The 14,211-nt window shown below is 34.3% G+C and overlaps 1 pseudogene; it reads left to right on the plus strand.

Annotated features, from left to right (window-relative positions):
- Positions 1-5,257: 5,257 nt before the first annotated feature.
- Positions 5,258-8,007, plus strand: LOC107793500 (uncharacterized; annotated as a pseudogene).
- Positions 8,008-14,211: the final 6,204 nt, after the last annotated feature.

Genomic DNA, 14,211 nt, shown 5'->3' on the forward strand with positions numbered 1-14,211 from the left:
TAATTAGAATGTTCTTTGTCAAATTATCTAATTTGTGACATTCAATATGAGGTTTCGTATTACTATAGCATCGAAGTATATGTTTATGTTATGTCACTTCTCAATTCATTGGCATTCTTAAAGTAATATGTAAGGAAGAAGCAACCACAAAAATCTTGAAATAATAAAATGAACATGTGATAAGAGAAACTTAAAGTTTCAACATTTGTTATCTGCCGATATTTGTGAAGCAAATAGTTCTAATGGGTGAAAATTTTATTTTTCTTATTTTTTTAATATGGACAAATTGGCGACAAAGGAAAATGAAAAATAAAATTATACGGATTGTTTAAAAGATAAATTGGCGAGATACTAAAGGACAAAAAAGCTAGACTATCATTGTAAAAACGTATTTACCAGTAAAAGAATTAAAAAAATTGGTAACTATTTCAATTTATCTGGTATTGCTACCCCTATGATCAGATTCTTTTTTGTTGTAATTAGAATAACTTGCAATAGAATCTATTGGTAACATGTCATATTTATTTTTTATGTTGCATCTAGATTTTTCAATAGTGAAAACAACTTGGGGAGGATTCGTTGGCAGAATACTTTATTTTGCCCATTTATTTTTCTTTTCTCTTAATATTCTCATGTAATGGATAGTAGTTGAAGGTTCTACATATAAAAAAAATCTTCCCCAATTATTTCTGGTATTTTATTTCTATGGATGGTTTTAATTTATAGGAGTACTATGGATGGTTTTAATTTATAGGAGTACTACAGGCGGTTACCTGATGTCATTTTAAGAAATAAAACAAGTAAGACATTTGATGGTCTCTAACATTTGTTGACACTAGACAGATTTTTAGTAATATTTTCATGTTTGTAGTATATTTCACAATAGATTTTAGTCTTGATATTAAAATAAGGTTAAACATTTTATGAAAGCAAAAAGTTCAAGCTAATTATTTTGTTTTAACCCGTTTATAACAGAGCAAATGATATTTAACAAGTTGTGATAGCATAACACTTAAAATTTAGTTATATTTTGATAATTGATCTTGCATTTTTAACCTTCAAATCTTTATAAATACTTCATACACATGCTTTTATAATATTTATGTGCTTTTTAAAAATTCGTACTACAAGACGTAATACACACGTGCAATGCACGTACCCTAAAACTAGTTCTTTTAAAAATTCATACAAACCCAAAGAAACTAATGTGTTGCTTTACTTTTTTACACAAAAACAACGTTGAAATTTGTGCTCCATAACTAAAAAATACTATTTTTTGGTTAAAAAAAGAAAGTACTATTTCTATAACATGAAAATAAAGTACTCATTTTGTTGAATGAAAGAAAATACTTTTTCTACATCATGAAAAGAAAATAATCATTTTGTTGAAATGAAAGAAAATAATTTTCTACATCATGAAAAGAAAATACTTTTTTTGTTGAAATAAAAGAAAATACTTTTTACTACATCATTTTGTTTAAATGAAAGAAAATACTTTTTACTATATCATTTTGTTGAAATGAAAGAAAATACTTTTTACTACATCATTTTGTTGAAATGAAAGAAAAATATTTTTTCTACATCATGAAAAGAAAGTATTTTTTTTGTTAAAATAAAAAAAAAACTTTTTTTTATATCATGAAAAGAAAAATACTCATTTGTTGAAATGAAAAAAATACTCTATCTATAACATGAAAAGAAAATATTATTAATAATATTTCTATTTAGGGTGGGGATAGAGGTGGAGGTGGGGTAGGGTGGGTGGAGTTGGGGTGGGGGTATGGGGTGGGTTAGTGGAGTTTGTGGGAACGGGGAATGGGAGTAAAGTTGGAAAATAGCTTTGAAAAATATTTTCTCTATCAAGAGAAGGGAAAATATTTTCCTCCCATAGGAGGAAAATGAGTTCACGAGAAAAAGGGTTTTCAAAATATTTAAGCCAACCAAACATGAAAAATTAAAAACTTCGTACCAAACACACCCTTAATCCAAATTGCACAGGTCTACTCCGATGCACGGCCAACTTATCCCGGCGAATGGTTTTCAATGCTGGCTCAACGCTCCACCCACCACTGTCTTGTTTGGGATGTCGGCCCAGCAACGGCCAAGCTGCCATCGGAGTCAGTTCCCTCCCTATCTCATTTAAATTATCAATATATTTTAACTTGTTGTAGCAAGTAATTTATTTTATTTTTCGGGTAGTAGATGTGGGGCTCATATTAAAGAAAAACAAAGAAGAAAATGGGAGGTGCCTAACTTTGTTGAAGAAAATGGGAGGTGCCTAACTTTGTTAAAAAATTATAGGATTAAATCAACAACAAGACATCTTCTTTGTAGTAGCTGAATGGCATCTCTTACTATAAATAGAGGCCTCCATTCTTCATTTCAATCACACCAAAATAAGAGAGAAGCAATAGAAGTTAGAGAGAGAGTAATCCACAGATTGTAGTCTGTGAGATAAATACTTAAATAGTGAGTGTGAGTAATATTGTAGTGAAGTGTTTTAAATAAAGAGTGTTATTTATTTCAAGATTGTAGTTGTCTCTTGACACTACTAAGTTGTAATATTATAATAGTTATATTGCTCCGCTCGGGTATTGTATTTTACCCAATAAAAGAGTTGGTGTCGTTGTTACTCTCTTGTGTTATTATTATTTATCGTGGATATTATTCCTGGGCGGGATTATTATTTTTTTTAACAACGTGGTATCAGAGCCATGACAAATAATGGTACGCTATCTTTTCAGTACCCCCGTCTCACAAAAGATAATTATGAGAAATGGTGTCTACGTATAAAAGCCATTCTTGGCTCTCAGGATGTGTGAAAAATCGTAGATAGAGGGTATGCAAAACCCGATAATGAAGAAGCTCTGCCTCAAAATAAAAAAGATGTCTTTGCAAAGACAAGGAAGAAGGATCAACAAGCCCTCACGCTCATCCATCAATGTCTAGATGATGCCATGTTCGAGAAGGTGACAGATGCTACCACCTCAAAGTAAGCTTGGGAGATTTTACAAAATTCTCTTCAAGGAGTTGACAAGGTGAGAAAGGTAAAACTTCAAACTCTAAGGGCTGATTTTAAAGTTTTAAAAATGAAAGAATGCAAATGCATTTCAGATTATTGTTCAAAAGTGAAGGCTGTTGTAAATCAATTAAGAAGATATGGGGAGGACATAAAAGATGTCCGTGTGGTAGAAAAGATCCTTCGCACTTTAACACCTAAATTTGATTTTGTGGTGTGTGCTATTGAGGAGTCTAAAGATTTAGACTCTATGATGGTAGAGCAATTGGAGGGTTCTTTACAGGCCCATGAAGAAAAGATCAAGAGGAGAGAAGAAGTGTCATTGGAGCAACTTCTTAAAACTCAGAGGCATCCTTCAAAGATTATGGAGGTGAAAAGAGCTATCGAGGGAATGGACAGGGACGAGGTCGTGGCAGTCATGGAAGAGGAAGAAGCAACGCTAACAACTTCAACAATGAAGTTAAAATCCACCAGACATTCAAAGGTCATGGTCGTGGACATAGAGGAGGAAGAGGACGTGGCTACTACCAAGAAAATAATGGACAAAGGTATGACAAATCAAAAATTGAGTGTTATAATTATCATAAATTTGGCCATTACTCTTGAAAATATCGTAGCAATATTGAAAAAAAAGCTAGCCTTGTTGACAACAAGAAAGAAGAAGTTGAGTCAATGCTGTTGATGGCACTCAAGGAAGAAGACAAGGATGATTGCAGATCGTGGTATTTGGACAATGGAGCAAGCAATCATATGTGTGGATGCAAATAAAAGTTTGTGGAGATCAATAAAATGGTGAGAGGTAATATGTCCTTTGGAGATACCTCAAAGATTCAAATTGAAGGGATATGTACGATTCTAATCTCCTGTAAAGATGGTAGTTACAAGTTAATTCAAGATGTTTATTATGTCCCAAAATTAAAAAGTAATATTTTAAGTTTGGGCCAACTTCTTGAAAAGGAATATGACATCCACATGAAAAATATGCATCTTTGGCTTAGGGATTCAAGTGGAATTCTAATTGCTAAAGTGCATATGACTAAGAATAGATTATTCTCTCTGAATCTTAAGACAATTGATGCAAAGTGTTTGAAGGCTAATGTGCAAGATGAATTATGGTATTGTCACATGCGATTTGGGCACTTAAATTTTGAAGCGCTCAAATCAATGGGAGAAATAAACATGGTGTATGTGATACCATCAATAAGCCATCCCAATTAATTGTGTGAAGCTTGTCTTCTTGGAAAACATGCAAGGAGGAGTTTTCCAAAGTAGGCCATGTCAAGATCAACCAAGCCGCTTCAGCTTGTTCACACCGATGTGTGTGGACCAATCAATCCACCTTCCTTTGGTAAAAGTAAATACTTTCTACTTTTCATTAATGACTTTAGTAGAAAAACTTGGGTTTATTTCTTGAACCAAAAATCTGAAGCTTTTGCTACTTTTAAAAATTTCAAAGTACTTGTAGAAAAAGAAAGTGGCTATAAAATAAAAGCTTTAAGGTTCGATAGAGGAGGCGAATTCACTTCAAAAGAATTTAATGACTTTTGTAAATCTCATGGAATTCGTCGCCCTCTAACTGTACCTTATTCACCCCAATAAAATGGAGTTGCAAAGAGAAAGAATCGAACGATCCTTAATATGGCTAGATGTATGTTAAAAGCTAAAAATATGCCCAAGGAATTTTGGGCAGAAGCTGTATCTTGTGCAGTTTATTTGAACAATAGGTCTCCAACAAAGAATGTTAGAGTTCAAACCCCTCAAGAAGTATGGAGTGGAAGAAAGCCAAGTGTCAAGCACTTGAGAATCTTTGGGAGCATAGCCTATGCTTATGTGCTACATCAAGGGAGAGCGAAGCTTGATGATCGAAGTGTCAAGCATGTGTTTGTTGGCTATAATACGAGTTCAAAAGGCTACAAGCTATACAACCGAAGTAGCGGCAAGATGGTGGTAAGTCACGATGTTGAATTTGATGAAGAATTGGCATGGAACTGGGAAGCTCAGGAAGAAACTTCATATGATTTTCTTCCATAATTTGGTGATGAAGAAGAACCAGAGACCGTGGAACCTGTGCAGGATACAACTCCACCTCCTTCTCCAACAAATGTTGCATCTCCCTCTTCTCAAGAAAGTTCAAATGAACAACTGCAAAGGACAAGGAGTATTCAAGAACTCTATGAGGACACATAGGAAGTTACTAATTTTGATTTTTTATATTGTCTCTTTGCTGATAGTGAACCAATGAACTTTGATGAAGCTATTGAAGACAAAAGGTGGAGACAGGCCATGCAGGAGGAGATCGAGTCAATAGAGAAGAACAACACTTGGGAGTTAACAACACTTCTCAAGGGTCATCGAGCAATTCGAGTTAAATGGGTATACAAGGTAAAGAAGAATACTAATGGAGATATGGAGAGATACAAGGAACGACTTATGGATAAAGGCTACAAGCAAAGGCAAGGCATTGACTATGAAGAAGTTTATGTACCTATTGCCCGCATGGAGACAATTCGTTTGCTTATCTCTTTGGCGGCGCAAATAAAATGGAAGATCCATCAACTAGATGTCAAGTTAGTTTTTTTGAATGGCTATGTTGAAGAAGAAGTCTATGTTGAACAACCATTGGGATTTGTGGTAAAAAACCATGAAGATAAAGTGTTGCGGTTGAAGAAAGTTTTATATGGATTAAAGCAAGCCCCACGAGCATGAAATAGTTGCATCGACAAGTATTTTCAAGACAATGGGTTTACTCGTTGTCTCTATGAATATGATATTTACCTTAAAGTTAATACTAATGGATATATCTTACTTGTTTGTCTTTATATTGATGATCTTATTTTCACAGGTAATAACCCAAGTTTGTTAGAAGCTTTTAAGAAAGATATGTCTCGTGAGCTCGAGATGACAGATGTAGGGCTCATGTCATACTACTTGGGCCTAGAAGTGAAGCAGATGGAGGATGGAATTTTCATCTCTCAAGAAATCTATATAAAAGAGATCTTGAAGAAGTTCAACATGCTCGATTGCAACCCCGTGAACACACCGATGGAGAGTGGGACAAAATTGTCCAAGTTTGATGAAGGAGAAAATATGGATCCCACATTTTTCAAAAGTCTTGTAGGAAGTTTGAGGTACTTGACTTGTACCAGGCCAGATATACTCTTTGCAGTTGGAGTAGTAAGCCGCTTCATGAAATCTCCTACCTCCACCCATTTGAAAGTCACTAGAAGAATTCTTCGTTACCTAAAAGGTACGATCGACTTTGGGTTATTTAATTTTTCTTCTAATGATTTTAACCTTATGGCATTTTGTGATAGTGATTATGCGGGAGATATTGATGATAGAAAAGGCACAACTGGCTTTGTATTTTTTTGGGTGATTCTGTTATTTCTTGGAGTTTAAAGAAATAATCCATAGTTATTCTCTCGACTTGTGAAGCCGAATATATAGCAGCAACATCATGTACCTGTCATGCTATTTGGCTAAGAAGATTATTGAATGAGCTCAATTTGCCACAAATTGAAACTACAGAGATTTGTATTGATAACAAATCTGCATAGGCACTCGCCAAGAAAATGAGAGGTGCCTAACTTTGTTGACAATTTTATTGAAGAAAATGGGAGGTGCCTAACTTTGTTGACAATTTTGTTGAAGAAAATGAGAGGTACCTAACTTTCTTGAAAAATTATAGGACTAAATCAACAACAAGACATCTTCTTTGTAGTAGTTGAATGGCATCTCTTACTATAAATAGAGACCTCCATTTTTCATTTCAATCACACCAAAATAAGAGAGAAGCAATAGAAGTTAGAGAGAGTAATCCACAGATTGTAGTCTGTGAGATAAATATTTAAATAGTGAGTGTGAGTAATATTGTAGTGAAGTATTTTAAATAAAGAGTGTTATTTATTTCAAGATTGTAGTTGTCTCTTGACACTACTAAGTTGTAATATTATAGTGGTTATATTGCTCCGCTCGGGTATTATATTTTACCCATTAAAAGAGTTGGTGTCTTTGCTACTCTCTTGTGTTATTATTATTTGTCGTGAATATTATTCATGTGCGAGATTATTATTTTTCCCAGAGGATTACAAAAAAGTTATAGCAACAGATGTTAGCCAAGCCCAATTAAATCATGCACTACAACACCCTCGGGTCCACTATTTTCACACTCCACTCTCCATCTCTGACGAGGAACTTGTGACTATAGCTAGAAGTGAAATCTCTGTTGATTTGATCACGGTTGCTACTGCAGTTCACTGGTTCGACCTCCCAAGGTTTAACTAACTTATTATGATCTTAAACATATGACATTTATACAGTTATCAAAGCATCCCATTAAAGAAATGTAGCCGAGGCACAAAGTATGGCCCGCATCCCTAGAGTGTGATATTATACCCAGTCTTCCCTAATGCAAGTATTAATAGCTAATTTTACGGGTCGGACCAGTAAAATATAGAGACAAATTTACTGGTGTACGTCCCGGGCTCCCTTTCGAGCATCCCATTAAATATTTTCTTAAAACGTCTGTTTAAATTTGTTTTAAATCTTTCAAACAGGTTTTACTCAATTGCGAATCGTGTGCTAAGGAAACCAGGAGGTATAATAGCAGTATGAGGATACACAACGATGAGCGTGAGCTTTGAATTTGATCCAAAAATGAAGAGTTTTCTTGATTTAACACTTGCTTATTGGCACCCAAATGCTAAATTCCTGTTCGATGGGTACAGAACACTGCCGTTTCCTTTTGAGAGTGTGGTATTAGGTTCGGAAGGTAATCCAATTCATGTTGACATACAAAAGGAGATGTCATTTGAAGGGTTTTTGGCTTGGCTCAAGTCTTGGTCAGCAATTAATACTGCTAAGGAAAAAGGGTGGATTTGTTACCAGAAAAGTTGGTTAAAGAATTTGAGATAGCATGGGGAGGGTCTAAATTGGTTAAGTCTGTTGTCTACTAGGCTTTTATGCTTGCAGGTAAGGTTAAACTATGAAAATTTAGGTTAATTTGGTCGTGCTGAATTTCCAACAGTGTGTTGGATCGAGGATTGCAGAATAACACTATATCCATTACTTTTTTATGGCGTTATATGCAAATATATATAGTATGAATATATGTCTAACAAGTTTTCAATAATAACATACCCAGTATAGCTCAACAAGTAGCGTCTTGGGAGGGTAATATGTACGCAAATTTTACCCTATCTTGTAAAGGTAGAAAACTTATTTTCGATAGAATCTCGGCTAAAAAAAATAGAAATAAAAGAACAGCCATAAAAATAAGATAACCGAATCAAAAACAACAATATATAGTAATAATGAGACTAATACTAGTACAATAAGTATGGAAAAGAAATATAGATATGGAAAAAAAAATGATCAACTACCTACTAGCCTAATACTCGATTCATTCATTCGAAAAAGTTTTCAAGAATATAAAACTAGATTCATTCGACTTACCGATTACCCGTAAGGACTAAGGTACATTAGGTGCTTGCATATGTTAAAACTATCAGGCCAGCAGCCCAAAAAAAAAAATAACTAGAGCCAAAATCATGTAAAGGAAATATGACCATTTATTCTCGTAATTTTGACATTGCTTCTTTTGTTTAGCTAGTTAGGAAAACTATTATGAAATGGGCTCATTGCTCTTTCAAGCAAGACAAGCCCATTTGAAATCCAACCCAAATCATCACTAGTGTCTTCTGGCTTTTCAAGTGCCCCATGGTATTAAACCACCAAAATATTTTAGTGATAATGTGTCGGATCCACTTACGAAATGCCTAATTAAAGAGGTAGTTGAGAAGTCATCGAGGGGAATGAGATTATGGCCGAGGACAAGTCATTGTGGCGGTAACTCTACCTAGAAGACTGGAGATCCCAAGATCTAGGTTCAAGGAGATCAAACAAAGTCATTAATGACGGTTCAACATTGTTAACTAAAATTTTGGTCCATTCTCATGATGAGAAAATGTTCAATACCAAGGATAAAGTATTAAGGCTTTTTAATGGTTTCTAAATTTGATACGGGGTATATCAAATAGTGTATCTACGGGATGACACATTTAGAAATCACATATGTTAAGGGTGAAGTGTTAGCCACTTCAAGGAGAATTTTGTAAGGCCAGTTCTCTACGCGCTTATGAAACCAAACGGTGTTCATGGCTGAAACGAAAACACCAATGAGAACCAAATACGGTAAATGGTTGATTGTGTGACTTATTGTTGTCTAGGTATACACCAAAGTTCGACGGTTCAAAGATATCAAATCTACCGATTGACCGAGTATATCCGACATAAGTTCATTACGAAAAGTTCAAAGGGAAACCTACTTATCCAGATGCGATTAATCCTTACTTGCGAATCCCACAGTTTTTCATGCATATTTTCGTGATATAGCCATTCCCCATTCATGTGGGGGATTGTTGGATTTTTTTTAAGCTTATTTTAGCTTAAAAAGGGTAAATGAGAAATGGAGGGAAAAATAAAAAATTTTGATTTTTCCTCATTGATAGAGGGACATTGTCCCATATTAGAGGAGGAAAAGACTTTTGATGGGTATATATACAATTGCTCTTCTTCTAGCTCTTAAAGAGTTGAGAAGAAGGCAAGCCTCGCGTCGTCGTCGTCGCTCGCTCGGCTTCGGCTTCGAGTTTGGTCAATTGATTGATTATTTTTTTGGATTAAATTTATTTGTTAATATTAAATATTAATATAATATTATTTAATCCAAATTATCCGTTTTTGTAACGAAAAATTAATTTTTCTCCGCGTTTTGAATTCCCGTTTTATTTTGCGTAAATAGCCATTTATGTTATGGTCGTTTTACGTAAACAGATCCATTGATTGATTAATTTTTTGGACCAAATTTATTTGTTAATATTAAATATTAATGTAATATTATTTGATCCAAATTATCCATTTTTGTAACGGAAAATTAATTTTCCTCCGCATTTTGAATTCCCATTTTATTTTGCATAAATAGCCATTTATGTTTTACGTAAACAGTCATGACAAACTTTCTGAAGAGTTGCATCTCTTCATTTAAACTCAACCTGTTGGTTAAAAATAGAAGACCATTCCCTCAGATTTTCCTTACGAAAATTCCGAATTCTCCTCTTCCTTTCTACATTATTTTAACTACAACAAAGTAATAGTAAGTGTGATTTGCTGCCGCCATTTGTGTTCATCGAAACAGTGGGGTTTGAAGTACCGCTACACCAGGGTGTAATCCGTTCTATCTTGAGAGGAAATAATCCACAACCTCGGGTATTAGGAGAAGATTAAGTTACTTAGGGAAACAATGTGAATTTAGTGGGCTCGGATTAATTTCTACTTCTTCTACATTTCTGTCTATACGTTATTTTCTTCTCCAGAAATATTTTACAAATACAGTATAATAACAGACATTTATACAGCTATCAAAGCATCCCATTAAAGAAATGTAGCCCGGGGCACAAAGCATGGGCCGCACCCCTAAGGGTGTGATATAGACAGACTACCCTAATGCAAGTATTAGTGACTACTTCTACGGCTCGAACCCGTAAACCATAGGTAACATGCACACAACTCTACTGCTGTACGTTGTTCCAGGGCTCCCTTTCGAGCATCCCATTAAAGATTTCTTAAAACGTCTGTTTAAATTTGCTTTAAATCTTTCGAACAGGTTTGACTCAATTGCGAATCGTGTGCTAACGAAACCAGGAGGTATAATAGCAGTATGGGGATACACAACGATGAGCGTGAGCTCTGAATTTGATCAAAAAATGAAGAGTTTTCTTGATTCAACACTTGCTTATTGGCACCCAAATGCTAAATTCCTATTCGATAGGTACAGAACACTGCCGTTTCCTTTTGAGAGTGTGGTGTTAGGTTCAGAAGGTAATCCAATTCCTGTTGACATGCAAAAGGAGATGTCATTTGAAGGGTTTTTTGCTTGGCTCAAGTCTTGGTCAGCAATTAATACTGCTAAGGAAAAAGGGTGGATATGTTACCAGAAAAGTTGGTTAAAGAATTTGAGATAGCATGGGAAGGGTCTAAATTGGTTAGGTCTGTTGTCTATTAGGCTTTTATGCTTGCAGGTAAGGTTAAACTATGAAAATTTAGGTTAATTTGGTCGTTTATTGCTGAATTTCCAACAGTGTGTTGGATCGAGGATTGCAGAATAACACTATATCCATTACTTTTTTATGGCGTTATATGCAAATATATATAGTATGAATATATATCTAACAAGTTTTCAATAATAACATACCCAGTATAGCTCAACAAGTAGCGTTTGGGGAGGGTAATATGTACGCAAAATTTACTCTACCTTGTAAAGGTAGAAAGCTTGTTTTCGGTAGAACCTCAACTAAAAAAAATAGAAATAAAAGAACAGCCATAAAAATAAGATAACCGAATTAAAAACAACAACATATAGTAATAATGAAACTAATACTAGTACTATAAGTATGGAAAAGAAATATAGATATGGAAAAAAAAGGATCAACTACCTGCTAGCCTAATCCTCGATTCATTCATTCGTTCGAAAGAGCTTTCAAGAATATAAAACTAGATTCATTCAACTTACCGACTGCCCATAAGGACTAAGGTACATTAAGTGCTTGCATATGTTAAAACTATCAGGCCAGCAGCCCAAAAAAAAATAACTAGAGCCCAAATCATGTAAAAGGAAATATGACCATTTATTCTCGTAATTTTGACATTGCTTCTTTTGTTTAGCTAGTTAGGAAAACTATTATGAAGTGGGCTCATTGCTCTTTCAAGCAAGACAAGCCCATTTGAAATCCAACCCAAATCATCACTAGTGTCTTCTGGCTTTTCAAGTGCCCTATGGTATTAAACCACCAAAATTTTTAGAGTATTTTTACACGTTTGATCCCTTTCTAACTATTATTTATATTTAACTTTTGACCTCTGCTTGTTTTATGGGTAAAATTTCAAGGTCAAAAGTTAAAAATATTATCCATTGAGCATGCAAGGAACAACACTTGTTAAACTTGAAATTATGCCAATGAGGCACGCGGGCCAAAAATTTAAGATGGTCCACTTTGAGGACTATTTTGTGTACTACCCCCTTAAACCACAATCCCTACCTTTTTCCTTCTAGTACTATCTATTGGGTTCCGATGTGCCCTTAAATATAAAGATTAAAAGGAAAAAGAGAGGACTTCCATTAACGGTGCAAACCCTACACCATTAAGGTGTGGAGTAAATATTACAAGTATTAGGTTATTATTTTTTATACATATAAATGACACATCACTCTGTCATAAAATTGTTCCTTTTCTTTTGTAACTTCTTATTTTTATCATATGTATGAAATAACATCAGATTAGCCTTTGGCCTATGCATACATATATTAATATAATGTATTATTAATATATAGATAACTGTCATAATAAAATGTGATGATTAATCGGTAGATATTTCAAATGCTTGCACGGCGCCCACACATATATGTACTGAAAAAGGGGACCCAAAAAAAGAGTCACGGTTGTATAAAATATTTTGCATTCGTGTAGGGTACAGTAAAGGATCTGCATCTTAAGGGATATAATGTGTACAGTCTAATCTAATACGATTATTAATGATCACTTCCACTATTGGAATCCATGACCTATATGTTGTATGGGACCTAAAAAAAAATTTAAATAAAATGGGGAAAGAAAAATTAGGTGCTAATGCTAACTGCATCTGCATTTGCCACTAGCTTCATGTATTTTCAACAAACTGAGGACCCCACTATATATATTTATAATATTTCGGACCCTCCTTTTTTGCAATTTGTTCTTTTAAGAGGTCCCACATCATCCATTCTTTGATTTCAGGAATCTGGAAAAAGAAATACCACAAATATTTGTGTACGTATTCCCTTAAAATTAACTATACTTTGAAAATATAAATACTCCTTCCGTCTCATGTTAACAGTCGTGGTTACTAAAAATAGTTGTCTCAAATTATTTGTTATTTTAAAAGTTCAAGATAAAATTGATTATTTTTTCTTTTTTACCCTTAGTAATAATTGTTCTTGAAGATGGAGATAACACATAAATAGAAAAAATATTAAATGAATAGAAATTATATCTTATGACATAAATAAGGATAGAATAGTCCAATCTCTTTCCTAATTAATATTTCTTAAGGGCGTATAAAAGAAAAATACGGCGAATAATATGAGACTGAGAGAGTAATAAAAAGAAAAAAGAAACACGTAGAAACTCTCTCACAATCCAAAGATGCTAAAAGGCTAGAGAATTAAATATTCGAAATTTAATATGAGCTAGAATTATTGTATAGTTTCAATTATATTTACTAGTGCAGTGACTCATTTTGATGACTAGTATTAGTTTGACATTGTATTAAAATATTCGATCTTATAATACTCCCTCCGTTTTAATTTATGTGAACCAATTTGACTTGGCATGAAGTTTAAGAAAAGACAGAAAACTTTTGAACTTGTGGTGTAAATTGAAGCACATATATTTTGTGTGCTATAAATCATTGCATAAAGGGAAATTGTTTCCAAATAAGAAAATAGGTCATTCTTTTTGACACGAACTAAAAATAAAATATGTTCAGATAAATTGAAACAGACGAGGAGGATTTATGAAATTAGTCTGTATTAAAGCATCTTGAACGCATAGGCAGGTTCACATATCTTTAGTAGCGAGTGGCAAACTCATTGTTTTCTATTCAGGTTACATATACGTAGTTGTATTTTTTTATAATAAATAAAGCAGAAGAATATACAGTATAATAAGAGACTAGAATTTAACAAAAGAAAACACAGCAAGGCAACAATACAACACACATGGGTAAATAGCAGGGGATCTCCCGAGATACCGTCTCGTAGTCCCAAAATAAATATATACGGAAAACTCTGGAGGTACCGCCTCGTAGTCTCAAAAGTAAATATGCAGGGAGAACTCCCAAGGAACCGCCTCGTAGTCTCAAAAGTAAATGTGCAGGGAGAACTCCCGAGTAACTGTCTCGTAGTCTCAAAAGTAAATATACAGGGACAACTCCCGATGAACCGCCTCATAGTCTCAAAAGTAAATGTGCAGGGAGAACTCCCGAGGATCCGCCTCGTAATCTCAAAAGTAAATATACATGGAGAACTCCCGAGGAACCACCTCGTAGTTTAAAAAGTAAATGTACAGGGAGAACTCCCGAGGAACCGCCTCGTAGTCTCA

This window comes from Nicotiana tabacum, chromosome 12 (genome assembly GCF_000715075.1).
Source record: "Nicotiana tabacum cultivar K326 chromosome 12, ASM71507v2, whole genome shotgun sequence".
Taxonomy (NCBI): domain Eukaryota; kingdom Viridiplantae; phylum Streptophyta; class Magnoliopsida; order Solanales; family Solanaceae; genus Nicotiana; species Nicotiana tabacum.